This window comes from Psammomys obesus, unplaced genomic scaffold (assembly GCF_907164565.1).
Source record: "Psammomys obesus unplaced genomic scaffold, mPsaObe1.curated_primary_1811, whole genome shotgun sequence".
NCBI classification, from domain to species: Eukaryota; Metazoa; Chordata; class Mammalia; order Rodentia; family Muridae; genus Psammomys; species Psammomys obesus.
Window position 1 is genome coordinate 8,222,636 of NW_026590859.1, and position 12,952 is coordinate 8,235,587.

At 40.5% G+C, this 12,952-nt stretch overlaps 1 long non-coding RNA gene across 1 annotated transcript; it reads left to right on the top strand.

The window, feature by feature from the left end:
• Positions 1 to 678: 678 nt before the first annotated feature.
• Positions 679 to 12,619, top strand: LOC129678389 (uncharacterized). Its single transcript, XR_008720371.1, has 4 exons — positions 679 to 905; positions 6,115 to 6,340; positions 6,550 to 6,592; positions 7,403 to 12,619. It is a non-coding gene; the product is annotated as an uncharacterized LOC129678389 (long non-coding RNA).
• Positions 12,620 to 12,952: the final 333 nt, after the last annotated feature.

A 12,952-nucleotide genomic window follows, 5' to 3' on the forward strand; every position in this document is an offset into this window, starting at 1 on the left:
ACACACACACACACACACACACACACACACACACACACACACACACAAAGGGACTCAAATCCTGAAGCTGTCTCTATCATAAGCCCTTGGTTGGTGGGTATCATCAGTCTAAGATGCTGCCTTTGAAAAATAAAATATGAGATAAGAAGGAAATTTGTCTTTGCTGGACCATTGTATTTTTGTTTAGAGCCAAATACCAGAAACTTACATGTGTTTAAATTGGAAGTATACCATGGTGAGAACAGTTTAGTAATAATGTAGTATTTTTTAAATTTAAGGGGTGCATTTTTTTGCCTTTTCATCTTTGCATAACCTGCAGTTCTGGGTGATTTTACACGAACATTGGGAGACCAATCAAGAGTTAATTACCCTCTCCTCACTATATATCCACTCAGTATATGCATCTATACATGTGTCCAGGTGTGGGTACATGTTCACGTGCAGGTGTGTACAGCAGTGCATGCTCATGCGAAGGCCACAAGTCCACAGCGGATGTGTTTTCCACCTTATCTTTTTAACCGTTATTAAGTGTTGACAATAGCACACGTGTATAAAATGCACTCTGACCACATTTGCCCTCCACTGATTTCTCAACCTCCCTGTGCTTCTGCTGATCCACTATGTTTACACAAACAGTCCCCCTCCTTTGCTCACATCATAGCAAGAGGGCACCCGAGATATGTGTGCCCGTGGGAGAAGTCTAAAGGGAGAGGATAGGAAAACACTCCTAATGTGAAAGTAGAAAGGGGGATACTGACGAAGAAGAGGTTGAAAGGTAGACAGAAATGAAGAGCAGAGGAAGAATAAGAATGTGAGCGAGGCCAACCAAAACTAAAGATAGATGAAAAACCCAAATGGAAACGACTGTATAAATGAAGTCTTCCTGAGTGAGCTGGAATCTCAAAGTAAGTTTAATTTGTTTTTCCATGGTGGCAAAGGGCGGTGGGCACTTTAACAATGTTCAGTAGCTGCTTTTACTTCTGTTGAGAACTCTTTGTTCGGTACCATAGACTATTTCTTTTGAGGTATTTATTTGTTTTCTTGATGTTTGGGCTTTGGTTTTTTTGTATATTCTCTGTCAGACAAAGAGCTAGTAAAGACTTTTTTCCATCTGGTAGACTGCCTCATCATGAAGTTGACTATTCCCTTTGCTATACCAACCCCCTTTAATTTCATAATGCACCACTTTGTCAATTGTTGGCCGTATTTCCTGAACAACCAGAATTCTATTCCAAAAGTCTTTATGTCTACCTATGACTGTGGCATACTTCCTGCTTTTGTCTTTAGCAGTTTCAGAATTAAAAACTTAAAAATCCACACAGAAACACAAAAGATTCCCAAGTGGAAAAAGCATTCCTGAGTAAGAGGAACATTGCCTAAGACAGAACCATATATGTTATACAAATTATGCTACAGAGACATAGTCATAAAATCAACATGGCACAGAACAAAAAAACAGACTTAAAGATCAATGGAATGGAAAAGAAGACTCAGAGTAAGTCTATGTAACTATAGACACCTGTTTTTTTTTTCTGTTTTTAAAAATTCAAAAAATACACATTAGAGAAAGAGTGGTGTCATCAGCAAATGGTCAAGAGGAAGTTGGATAGCTACATGTGAAAAAATGAACTAATCAACACCTCTCACCCTCCACAAAATGTCGCTCTGTAACATGGCTGTGGCTTCAGATCTGGTGTAGTAACCTATCATTTTTCTTCTTGCTCAGGATAGGATTGCCTGACCCGGGTCTTTTGTACTTCCATAATATGAATTTTAGAATTTAGGATTTAAGATACTGTTTACTATTTCTGTGAAGAATGTGATAAAATTTTTGAGTAGGATTGCATTGAATCTATAAATTACATTTGCTTGTGGTCATTTTCATAGTATTAATTCTTTAAATCTGTTGAGCATGCTTTCATCTTCTAGTGTCCTCCTCAATTCATTGTAGTCTGTCAGCAAGCTTTGTTAGATTTAGACATATATACCTATTTTAGACTATGGTAAATGGAATTGTTTACCTGATTTGTTTCTCAGTGTGTTTGACATTTGTACATAGAAAGGCTGCTCACTTTTATATGTTAAGTTTGTGGCCTGTCAGGGATAGGAGTTATCTCTCCATCTTAGTTTTTGAATCTCACACTGAGCTTGGGATTTCCATTTTAGCCCTTGGGATCCATCTTCTCCTACTCCGAGCTCTCGGATTACAGGGGAGCATCATTATTACCCAGCTATTATATGGATCTTAGGGATTCAAACTCAAGTCCTCATGATTGTTCAGTTAGTACATTACATATGGGTCATCTCCAGAGTCCCCAGTTTTTTGGGTGGTGTTGGGGATAATTCAGGCTCCTACACACTAAGGAAGCGAGAGCTATGTCCTAGTTCTTTACTGTACATTTCCCTTATGACCTCCAGCAAAATCAGAAATAGTCACCAGGAAACCCTAATTTACCGAAGGCAAAAAAAAGCCTAATTAACCCACCCATCTCTTCCCCATGGAGGACAGCTAGAAGAAATGCTGCATGAAGAAATCACATGGAAGATAATGTCCAAATGTCTTTAGAGTGAAAGCGATGATCTTCTGAAATATACTTTTACATGAATACTAATTGGGTGGATTATATCCATCATTTCTATGGTTTTCCTTCAATAGATTCTTCCCTACCTCAGAAAACGAACTCTGAAAAGTAATCTACAGTACCACATGGAATTAAACTGTGGTAAGAGTGTAACATGCAGCCAATTATATAATAACTTGATGCAAGGGCATGTTCCGTGAAGTCATGATCCACATAGTTTATTTATTTTTAAATCAGCCTGAACCCTAGGCATGTAAGGAAAGTGCCTTAAACAAAACTAAATAATGATAAATGAATCCAAAGAATATGTTCGCTTAAAATGATTTAAATTCAATGTACTGAATAACTTCAACCTCAACATTTCAAAATTTAGCTTCTTTGTAATTGGTCCAAATTCCCTAAGGTTTTAAGTATATTTTAATTACTCTGTGATGAATTTGATTACTTGAGATTAAAGATCCAGATTCGTAACCTTGTTGTAATACGTTTCAATGATCTGGGCTCTACACATCACATAAAAATGAAAGAATAAGGAAACTGAGCAAACACACTATTACAGAAGAATAAACTGGGACAGGCTCACCAGAAAATGTTAAAATATTTTGCTGGATTTGGGTTTTGTAAGAATTCTTAAATATGTTTGGCCTAACACATTTCCCTTTAATTCCCTTAATACGCCCTGAGGATTTCCACAGAAATGTGAACCATATGTTTCAGATTCATTTATACTTAACTCATCAACATGTTTGGGGCGAATAATGTGAAGCACAAAAGCTTCATGAACACTTTTTGTGGGCTCTTTAGTTGGTAAACAACTGGAACGTGAACCCAGAAATCCTGAGTCTTCGTTTAATACTCAAATCCCATCAAGAGCAAGAAAGCTCTTAGCCAGGTTGGGCACACTTTGCCCTTGGCCATGCCTTGCTCCAGATCTCGCAGCTGGGAGGAATTGTTTTGATAGTTTACTCTGCTCTTGCCACTTTCGTTTTAGAGACCGTAAGTAAGTCTTTGATGGCACAGTGCTTGTAGGCTCCCAGATCAATGACACCCCATCAGCTCTGTTTGTTTTTGTACTCTGAAATAAAAGCTGCACCTGCTGTGAGCTTGCTCAGCAATGAAGGGAATTAAGCAAATCAGTTTGGAAATCTTGTTCACGCCCTACCCACTACAGTCTGTTTGTGTGTGCAGAGAGAAGACAGAGACAAAAATTACTACCTGGCTTTCTCTGGTGTCTGTTCGAATGAGTAGAAAATTATTTAATGGCTGTTTTTACAGGCTGATTATCCTCATCTGACTCCACATCTTTGATATAGCGTGGGACTGATCTACTTCCTTTCTCTGTCAGCTTAGTGGAACATGTGCTAAGATCCAGGTCTGGGCGTTTAATGGCCTGACAAGATGAACACCGGTTGTTTGTTCTCTGCTGTCTATCATTTTGCAAAGCTTTACTCTCCTCATTAAGATGGCTGGCACCTCAGTGTTTGGGCAATTAACACTCATTCCTGTTTCTGTATCTTCCTCATGGGTTGTAGATCTCAGTTTCCCTCTGGTTTGTATTGACAAAGACCCCTGTACTCTGTGAACACTAAGGATAATCTGCTTAGACTGGCATCTGCTTTGTTCTCTGTCCAGCCCCACTACCTGCTCCATGATCAAACTTTAATCCCTCACTGTTGCTTCTGAAAAAACCTTTGGAAACAAGATCTGGAGTCTGAAAGCATTCCTTTCCTTCTGCTTTCCACTGCAAATCAGAGGTAAAAATCTTCTGGTTTAGCTCTATATGTAATTTCTGTAAAGGAAATGTAAAAACAGAGGATTACCAGACTGAATGAGAATAATCCAAAGGAAACACTATAAGAGGGAGACATTCTCTTTCATCAACTCTCCCAGGGATTAAAGAAAGATGAACCAGCTATGCAGAGAAGAAAGAGTGAAAACATCACTTTTCAATCCAGAGCATAAAATCTACTTTTTGAGTTTCACGAATGAAGGTCTCAATTGATCATTTCTTTGTATCAAAATAGAGTGGAAATTTTAAGGGGCTAAAGGGGCTATGTGTGTGATTCCAGTGAAGGAAACTGCAGGAATGGGGCCTGAGTACCTCATTTAGTAAACATTCCTGGCCCAAGGTGTTGCGGAAAATAAGGCACCAGGGATAGAAGTATATTGCCTTCCACTTATAATCATTAAGGACTTTTATTTCCCTGTCTCCACAAATCATTCCTATTAAAATAAGATTCTGTGAGGCCCCACTCCAAAGTGGGGAGAGGAGAGTTTAAACAAGTTGGTAAGTTACTGTTTTTAGCTGTGTCTCAAAAATAAATTATTTTAAAGATATATTGTATAATACGATTAAAATATTTCACTGTGCAGGTAGACATTTTACACATAACACACAATAGTGGAAGGACGGTGTCAGAAACCTTTTGGTTGTTATCTGTTTCGCTTTAGGATCAGAGCATGTTCACAGCCCACCCCCAGGCCTGTCAAAAGTGTCCTAGACTTGTCACCATGGAGGTGGGACCAGACCTCTCACCACTCTAGCTCAGCTGCTTCCTGTTGCAGAAACTTAATTTGGTCTCTGATTCTCTTTCTTTTTTCTTTTATTGAAGTTCTGGGAACTAAGCCCAGGGCTTTGTGTATACTGGGCAGGCACTATACCCCTAAGCTGTATGTCCAGATCTACTTTTTGATATCAAGGTCAAAATAGACCTTGCCTGAAGGCCACCACAAGAATGCCAGGTAGATTCTTATGCGTGCTCATTAATAATTGCAATTTCAGGGCTAAGAAGTTATCCTAGCTATAAAGTAGCTTCCATGCAAGCGTGCAAACCCAACTTCAATGCCTTGAAACTGTGTGAAAGGGCTAAGTATGGTTAGAGGACACTGGGTTCCTAGAGTAAGTGGCCAGCCAGCTTAGAAAGCCTTCATGGAGAGTTCCAGGTCAATGAGAGATCCTGCCTCAGTAAACAACATTCTCATGAGAAATGAAAGCTGAAGTGGAACTTGGGCCACAAAACACAGGTCGACCTGGACAAATACAAGCCTACACACACACACACACATACACAGACACACACACACACATGCACACACACACACACACATGTGTATGCATATGCCCACTGCATTCATCCATAGACACACATAGAAATATGCATACATACAGACACACACATACTCATATGCACAATGTACATATATACATACATATTCTCAATATGTGCACAAATGAGCACACATACTCATGCCCACTTACATACAGATATATACATATGAACATACACAAACATACACCAAACCTCACATAATGGCCCTTACACACATATGAATATACAGAGATGTTATGTGCACACACACACATAAAGAAAGAAATTTTACTTCTGCAGTGATGATACTTGTACAGGTCATGAGGATGAAGAAAAATAGCAATAGAAATCTTATTCTAGTTCTGCTTTTTTTTCTTTTAGGATTTTTCTTTTTTTGTGTTATATTTTCATATATATGTATGTGTCTGTGTGTGTGCATGTAGGTAGAGCTTCCTTCAGAGGCCAGAAGAGGGCATCAGAGAACCTGGAGTTACTGGTGGCTTTGAGCTGCCTCACTTGGGTCTAGGAAACTAAGGTTCCTTCAGCCCTCTGCAATTGCAAGCGATGCTTAACTGCTGAGTTGCAGCTCTTCAGTGAGACCCCAGGAACAGCAACCATTTTACTGTGAAGGACAAGGATGCAGGTTCCAGACATCTCGGGATTATCCGGGTTAGTGATATTTGGGGGAAAATATTGAATTCAATAAGGAAAGGAAGAGCTCTAATGTAATGAATTGGATGCAAACATAACCTGAGCTGTAGAAAATGAAGTAAAAAATAGTCCTGCCTGTCCCTCCCCCAGTCCTGGGATTACAAGCAGATGACCACGCTGGCTTTGTAAGTGTTCTGGGATTCTAACTCGGGTCTTCTTGTTTGCAGGGCCAGCGCTTTATTGATGGAGCTATCTTCCCAGTCCCTTAAGGTATATTTCTGATAATAGCATACTTTTTCTTAAGTTATTTTTGGCCATATCCACCATAAATTCAGCATGCTGGTTCTTAAATCCACACAACTAATCAAATTCTGGACCCTAATACCATCACTTAGTTCAAAGAGTAGAGTGTCATTCATTTTCAGAAAATTAGGAGATATTTGTGTCTTTTTCAGTGTTTGGGTGTTTTGATAAAGAGAGGCAGCATTTGATTCCTTTTAGGTACTTTAATGTTGAAGTAGAATTTATCACAGTCTCCAAACACATACAAAGACAGAAATGAGGAAGTGAGTCAGTAGCAAAGCTGAGCAGTAGCTAACCCAAATCTAGATATCCCTTTTCAGAAAGGGTTCTGCACATTGTTTGTGTCACCCACGGATTTTCATTGTTGTTCAATAGAAACTGTCTGGACTCATTCAAATCCTTAAAATCTTTCATATGCCATTATTAAGTATACAGAGAGATCCATGAGACTAAAACTTGCCCTTTGCTTCTGAATTCTGTTTAGAATACTGTTTGTATCCTCAACTCCACATATTTATGGAAATTTGATAGTAGAAGCTTTTCAATAGCAGTGGGCAATTACAAATAACAACTAATATTAGCTGCCATCTATAGATTTACAATGATGTAGTTTATTTAACATTCCTACTAATCCTTATATTTTAGGTACTATTATTTGGTCCATTTTATAGGTAAGGAAACTGAAGCTTAAGAAGGGTAATTAGTTCGCTCATGGCTACGCAATTAGTAAGTGGAAGGGCCAAGATTAAAATCTGAGCAATGTGGTTCTATGTCCAGATGGTGAAGAAGCTAACCTGCCTGCAGAGAAATGACAGAGAACGAGGTTCTGGGTTTGGAGAGAAAGTTCTGTGCTTAAAGAGCTTGCTGTGCAAGCAGTAAGTGAAACTGGAGTTAGGTCTACAGGAAAGTGTGGTGTCCACACACTGGCAAATCCTGGCACACTGGAAAAGCGGGAGTAAGGAGCCCTGCAGCAAACCTTTCATCTAGACAAGCCATATCAATCATCTCTGAAGGTTCACCTGAGAGACCTCAGTGATTAAGGTGGAGAGAAATCAAGGAAGATGCTTGACGCTGGCGTTGGATCTCCACAGGCACACACTCAGACCTGCAAAACACACACACACACACACACACACACACACACAGACCATGTACATAGACATGATAAAAAAATAAAAGGAAGCTCCCTGGCAAGTCAAAGGAGAAAATGATTATGATGCTAACATTAAAAAAGAAAAAGATTTCTGAGAAATGAATGACATACTTTTCCTGAACATCCACTGCTCACCGGTGCTCAACTCTACTCTGTAATCATAACGGTGCCTCTCAGAGCTAGCATCCCTGGTAAATCTAAGCACAAACTGTCACTCAGGAAATTTGATGTTTCAGTGTAAGTCAACAGAATTTGAAGTGCTCTGGGATTTGAATTTGAAGATTCATGAGGCAAATTGAGAATTTCATGTGCAATCTAGAAGAAAAATTATAATTTGTGAGAAATGTCAACTGTCTTCACCTTCACTATGGTCAACTGGAGTCTCAGAACTAGGAATGCTGGAAACAACCCAGATGTCCATCAACGGAGGAATGGATACAGAAATTGTGGTACTTTTACACAATGGAATACTACTCAGCAATTAAAAACAAGGAAATCATGAATTTTGCAGGCAAATGGTGGGATCTAGAAAAAAAAAATCATCCTGAGTGAGGTATCCCAAAAGCAGAAAGACATACATGGTATATACTCACTTATATAGCCCTATAAGATAGGATAAACATACTAAAATATGTACAACTAAAGAAGATAAACAAGAAAGAGGTCCAGGGGTAAAATAATCAATACTCATCTAGAAAGACAAAGGGGATGGACATTAGAAATAGGAGAAAACAAGTGGCAGGACATTAGCCTACCACAGAGGGCACCTGAAAGACTCTACCTAGCAATGTATCAAGGCGTTGCTGAGACCCATAACCAAGCCTTCTGCAGAGTGTAGCGAATCATATGAAGGAAGGAGGAATTAGTATATCCTAGAGGGGACAGGGAGCCCCACAAGGTCCAAATATATCTGTGCACAGGGGTCTTCTATGAGACTGTCTATCCAACCAAGGACTATGCATGGATATAACCTACAACCCCTGCTCACACGTGTCCCATGGTAGCTCAGTATCCAAGAAGGTTCCCTAATGAGGGGGACAGGGACTGTTTCTGACATGAACTCATGAACTTCCCCTCCCTTCTGAAGGAGAAGCAGCCTTGCTACACCACAGATAAGGACATTGCAGCCATCATGGGGATACCTGATAAGCTAGGGCCAGACTGAAGGAGAGGAGGACACCCCCTCTCAGTGGACTCAGAAGGGGGCAGGGAGGAGATGAGGGAGAGAGGAAAAGAGGGAGGGGGCTACAGCTGGGATACAGGTGAATGTATAAAATTATTTAAAAATAAAAAATATTAAAAAAAAAAGAACTAGGAATGTCTTATACATCTGAATGTAGAATCAGGTTATGTGAGAGTTATCAAAAGTCAAGGAAAACGAAAATCGTGCTCCATACTGTGTCATCCTGGGGAGCCCGAAGGCAGAATTTTGAGATATCTTAGACAATGGAGCAACTCACTCTCTGGGGCTTGGGCTAGAAAGGTGGCCAGACACAGCTGGCTTACCAGGATCTCCACTAAGAGGTGCTTTCCTTCCTCTTCTTGGAACAAGGACTGAGATCCATTCACTCATTTTTCTCACATCAGAGTCTACTCTGTCTCTTGGAATTCCATCTGCCAGAGATAGTCCATTTGAGATGCTGTTGAGGTATTGTGGAGCTTTTGAGAAGTATGGCCTCAGTAGAAGTCTGTAGATGAGTGGCTAAGAAGCCTTCGGAGGACAAGGGGGATCCAGTACCTTCCTATTGCAATTTTATCCTTTATTGTGCTTTGGTTGCTTTGCTTTCAGTTGAGATGCTTCATTACATCTCCCAAAAAAAATAAGCCAACAAACCATGGGCTGAAACCTCTAAAACCATGAGCCAAACTAAATCTCTTTCTCAAAATAGTGAACTGAGACTTTTGTAATAGTGACAGAAACCCAACTTACATAATAGCCATAGTGGGGACATGTAATTATCACTACACAGGACATGCCACAGGTGTTTCACAATCTGCTTGGTCTCAGTGAGACCTGAGGAGTTCCTGTCTGCGTGACCAAGAGAATGGAGCAGTTGAGAAGAGAGTTTGGAGCCAGTGTGAATGCCATGGAGCACATACTTCACATCTTCTCACATTCTGGATGCCTGTTTCATGCCATGCAGCAGGCTAATCCCTGAGGATTAGGGCCAGGAAGACATGTGGAAGGAGTGTGCAATTGGGCAAGAGGAAAGGGGACAAAGCAGATCCTAGCCAGGAGATCTGACGATTACTCAGGGAAGGTTATAAAATACATCACTGTTCTAAGGGACAAACTGAGTCCTGACAAATCTTCAAGGCAAGCTTTAACCAAGTCTCTTTCCCCCAACTAGATAGGATGAATTGTTTTCCAAAATAAATCTGCAAAATGAAATTGACAAAAGTGAAAGGTCTTTGAGAAAAATATGAACTAAAATCAGGTTCTCAAGATGAATATTTCAGCACAACTCAGCATATATTTAAAATGAAATGTAAAGTATTCCTATCAAGAAGGTTCAAAGCTCTCCAAGCAAAATTGTTTGACCTGTTTGGCAGTAAAATAAATACAATGTGTGGTCTGTTTCAGGCCCCTGTCCAAGTCCAATCACATTACATTTTCATAGTCTCAACATTTAAAAGCTCCATCACTGTTGTGTCAACAATGGCATATGGGAACATCTCCCAAACACATGGCAACCAGCACATTATGCAAACACGTTTGCTCCATGAGCCAGAATCGGCTGATTTCCAGAAAATAAAATCTTACCAAGTGACAGGAGGATTTGTGTGCTACATCTCAGAACCTCTTCATTTGAAACACAGCACGTGAGCTTCAAGAGTTCAGATCCACTCCATGAACTGTCAGTTGACTTTCCAAAATCACGAACATCTTTTTTCAGTTCAAATCAGGGAGCAGAGGCTAAAATGCCAGTTCTCTGGCTCTGAACCCAGTTTGCTCTCCATTGCACAGCATGGTTAGCTTAATTTTTCATACTGCTTTAGTCTGAGATACAATTAGTATGTACCCACCAATGGTTTCCCCTTTTCATTATTAAATAAAACAAGTAATATATGACAGAAAGCTCAAACTTGAGTCCACAGGCTGGCTGCCATGGGTTTAAATTAATTGCTTAATTTTCCTAAACTGGTTTTATAGCCTAGAACCATGAAGAATAAATTGAAGATGGTTTCAAAGACAGAATGAAGAGGACTACAAATAATAAACACTATACAAATATATTAGTATGTTAATAAGAATCATTTTTCCTGACTGGGATTAAGAATCGGTGGGGAGCGGTACTTGTTGCCAAGGCTAATGACCTGAATTCTTTCTGTGGGACCCAGGTGGTTGAAGGAAAAGAACCAAGTCCTATGGGTTGTCTTCTGCCCTCCACAGTGTACTGTGATAAGTTTGCGTGTGAGCATGCATGCACACACACAGAAACAAATAAAAAGTTGAGAGAAGCATATTCAACCAAATTGCCTTGGGAAGAATAGGAGTAATAAAGTGTGCAGCTTGGTCATGACCACTGAACCAGTGATCAGCAAGACCTTCCCTGTTTTCTGGTTCAGTGACTTCCTAGGCAGAGCCTGGAAGCAAACAGATGTTCACAAAATACTTGCTCCACTAAGGAAGCCACAGGAAACTTGAACTGCATATTTTCCACAAGGGTCCAAATCCCCAAGTACCTGCTGGTTTCACTGGCATGTGCAAGGTTCGGTGAGCAAATGCATTCATCTGAGACTAGTGTTAGTTGTTGTTCACATGTTGGCTAGTGAATGACAGCATTTGAGTGGAAAGTTGAACATTCATTGTGTCCTTTCTTTGGTCCAGTCTAGAGTATGAAAAGTTATGCTTTAGCCTTCAGGGTGGGGCTTGCTTATTCGTTCCCATTTATCAAAAAGTCAGGAGACCGTGGAGACATACACAAGGCCAAGGAGCTTGCCGCAAGTTCATCCGGTAAATCCTCTCTGGGACACACAGATCCTGAGGGAGGGCTGCCCTGCCAGACCACTTCCTGTGTTACATCCTGAGGCCTTCACAGTTTTGGCCTCTCTCTAGCAGGCCCTTCCCTTTACAGCTGGTCTGCCTGACAGTTTTCAAACTAAAATAATTCATGTCTCAGACATCTTATTACCACTTGTTTTGAGTTGAACACTGCCCCTTTCTTCCAAATGGATGCCTCTACCCTAAACACCTGAATGTCAGTCACCATTTGGATAGATACAGTGTCTTTGCTGATGGAGTCAGACTGGGAATCTCAAGTGGAAATGATCGAGAATTTAGATCTGCTACATCAGATGACTGCAGTCCTCCTAAGAGAAAAGGGACGGTTTGAGCATAGAGACATGGAGGAGCTAGAGCTACAGAGGCTACAGAGAAGAATATGCTGCAAATACAGACACAGGCTCTGCTCAGATGTACGTATCGTATCATTCCGGTAGCATCACAGCCTGTGTGAAGAGCTAGCACAGATGTGTACACAGAGTCTTTTAGACTTCTGGTCTCTAGGACTGTGAATGAACACTTTTGCCTCTTTGAGCAACTGTGGCATCTCCGTGGGTCATGTCTTAAGGCACCTCAAAGAAATGAAAGCATCACAAGACCACTTCCTCCATACAGAATAAAGAGGAGCCCTCGGGGGCTTTTCAACACACTTAGGAATCAGGGATCCCATACAGAGCCAAACGTGTAGGTTGCACTCCACATGAGAAAACCTGGCGTGAACTACAAGCCACACAAGGACAACACCAGCCGTGGCTGCCCAGCATCCAGTCTTGCTCTGGATCTGAGATCACCTAGTATCAAGAGCAACGCTGACTTAAAACATATCACTCCTCCCCATAGCACACCTCCATGCGACTACGGAGCAACATGTTCTTTTCCATTAAAATAAAGGAAATATTTTGGGAAAAAATATCACAAAAGTCTTTCCTATTTCTTCCAAGAAATATCTATTTCAGACATTGGCTTTCCTATTCTTAGTTACTGCTGATCTATCTGGTCCAGTTGTAAATCCACTGCACAGTGAATGTCATCTAAAACATCCAATACTCCACATCTCCCCACAACCCAAGGAATCATCAACTCATTAAAATGTGCAACCAGGTCCATTCGTGCCCTTCTGAGTATTTTCTCCTGGATGAAACACAGAGAAACTTCCTAACTGCTTAGG